Raw genomic sequence first — 3,121 nt, forward strand, 5'->3', positions numbered from 1 at the left:
AACCAAAACCAATAAATTTAGTGACCAAAATGTGGTATGTGGGTGAAATTGGAATTCCCATACCTATTAAGCCTTAGAAAGTCAACAAATTGACTTGAATAGTGTAGTGAATAGTAACCCCGAAACACAAATTTTGAAGAACGCCAAGTTTAGCATATTAAAGCTAGGTATAAGTGAATTTGAATTTATTATTGGATTTACGATGAGTTATGATACTGAAACACTGTGAAATTATGTGTTTCAGTTGAAAAGAAAACCGAAAAAGAACCCAAGGGATCGAGTCAAGGCCAAGAGGCGACTCGTATAAGGTTTGTGGACAACTAACTATTTTGTTACTTTTCATTTCTAAATTGATTTGAACAAGTTATTTTATGATTTATAATTTTGTTGTATTGAGGATTTTAATTTGTTGAATGAATTTGTATAATTTGAATATAAATTTTCTTATGCATTTAAGGATTTATTGCATTGTTTTGAGGATTGTAAATTTTAAGTTTGATGTGTTGCCAACCTTGAGTATGAATTTATAATGATTAAATATGTTGATTTGTAAACACTTTGTAAATAGAAATTGTTTTGAATATGATTTGAAACCACAGTTGACATGGCAAAATTTGTTGTGAATTCTCATTAGCTTGTCTAATGAGATATCTCCTCCACTAGATGGGGCGAGTTACTTCCTCTCTGGCTTGCCAGTTGGGGAAGAATTTGAATGAGTACTCATATATACTAGCTAGTCTTTGTTTCTCCCTTTTAGCCTCGGTTATTGGGAGAATGTGAAATGTCGTGGCATACAACACGGCATCTATTTGAATTTTGGGTCATGGGATCAACTGTGTGAATTGCTGGCAACGCCCTTTAAATTATGCATAATTTGATAAATTGTGATTGAAATGACTAATTTGTTAGTGATTCAAAATATTTTTGTATTGTTTCGAAATTTAAAAGAAATGTAAATAATAGTTATTAATTGATCAAAATGTTATTCAAATGAAAAATTTGCATGAATGAAAGTAATAATTTTTGAATGTCATGGATTTTGAAGAATTTAGAAATTTTAAATTTTTATTCATTATGAATTGTTAAGAGTAATTTGTATTAAGTTTTAATTATTAGTTTGTGCACCACTGAGTTCACCACTCAGCGATAGCTTTGTATACTATCGCAGGTGAAAGAAAATATAGAGCAGCTGAGCGAGGTTACTGAAAGACACGGTGAGATTATCCTCAGGTATATCATAGGTATACCCTTGTACATTAGCTTTTGATGTAATTCTGTAATTATATATATGAAGTTTACTCTGAGCAGTTGTACCAACTCTTTTGTAACATATTTTTCGATTGTAATTAAATATAAATTATTGTAATATTATCTTGAGATTTTATGTATTTATAAAGTTTGCACTGCTAAATTTTTAATACTCCCATGAATATAAATATTCATCTTGTTATCTTAATGAGATATTTCAATATTTTATTTAATTTAAACTGTGTATTGAATTACTTGGGTTGATTTGTGAAATGAGGAAGGTTTAAATTTTGAGACTTGAGAAATTGGTTGAGATGGATTGTGAAATTTGAAGAAGTTGTTGAGAAAAATATTATGAGTGTCTTTATTTTCAGGTTTTGAATAACTGTTTTCTTAGAATACAGACGGCACTCTGCCGAAATTTTTGTAAAAATTGCAGAGATTTTTAAATATTTAAAAATTTGATTTACATTTGGACTTTAAATAAAGATTTTTAATATCTGAGAAAATTTTACCCACCAATTTAAAAATGAACGAAAATTGTTTCAAAATCCCTTGTAGTATATTTAATGGGTTACCGGTAGGCGAAGTACGGTAATTCATTAGGTGTACTACAGGAGTATGTTACATCTTACAAGGAGTAGGGTGTGACAGCCCTGGACAGCGGGAAACCTTTAAGACTTAAATAAACATTTATTGAAGTATAAATGTCATTAGAAATATTAAAGAAAAATTAATTAATTAGTACAAAGAAAAACGAGAAATCGAGAAAACGACAAAACTCGGTGTTATCAAAAAATCGGGAATGCAACCCGAATAGGGGTATTGTGATCAATTGACATCTCAAGATACCTTTTGACCTAAATATCCATTAAAAATAAATGATATTACACTTTAAAAATGTCATGAAAAATTAAAAGGAGATACATTATGTAAATAGTGAAAGTGTGGTGGCCAAATTGCAAAAATTGGAAACTTGGAATAAATAACTATTATATCTCCTTAAGTGCTCCACTAACCTTAACTTTGGGACACCTTAAGGGACACTTGGAATGTTGAAAACCCATCTTCAACCTCACTTTGCAAAACCAGCTGAACCAAACCTTGGGAGAAAACTCCCTGGCTGTCCACACTCCAAGCTCCAGTTCACCATGTTCTAGCCACTTTTTCCACTAGGTTCCTTTATTAACTTTACTCCTCACCTTACAAGGAAGAGTTTGATAGCAATTTTAAGAAGTTTAGTGAGGTTTTGATCAAGCTTGAAAAGTGGTAATTGAGTGTTTTTAATTCTTTTTTCATTAAAAGTGTAACCAAGGCTGTGGGTAGTTGATTTATGAAAGAATTTTTTATGTTGATGATTGAATGGTGATACACCATTTTGGCAGCCATGGAAACTCACTATTGTAGCTTGTTTTTACTTATTTATGGTTGTTTAAGATGTTAGTATAAGTGTTTATGTATATAGAAATAATTTGAATAACATATACTAAGTGTATGTGTGATAGTGCACTTGGTTTTGGAAGCTTTGAAGCTAATTGAAGAGGATGTGCAAATCGGCAACTTTAAAGTGTAGTTTAAAATGTGTTGTTTCTTGGTTTGGGTTGTTGAATTATGTTGCTATTGATGGCAGCATGTGTATGTGTATAGTTGTAACGCCCCTAAGTTCGGTAGCGTATTCTACTGTTCCGGTGACCAGTGTTGTCTAGACAGCTAGGATGTCTAGAACTATACTTCGATATGAGTGAGGAGACATAAAATAATGAAATACAACAAATGAAAATACAAGAAAAACAAAGAAAAAATAATAGCAAAGAAATGTAACCAAGTTAAGTACGCCGAGAACCCTAGCGATGGGTCACCGCATTGGGAAGTC

This window comes from Hevea brasiliensis, chromosome 1 (assembly GCF_030052815.1).
Source record: "Hevea brasiliensis isolate MT/VB/25A 57/8 chromosome 1, ASM3005281v1, whole genome shotgun sequence".
NCBI lineage: Eukaryota > Viridiplantae > Streptophyta > Magnoliopsida > Malpighiales > Euphorbiaceae > Hevea > Hevea brasiliensis.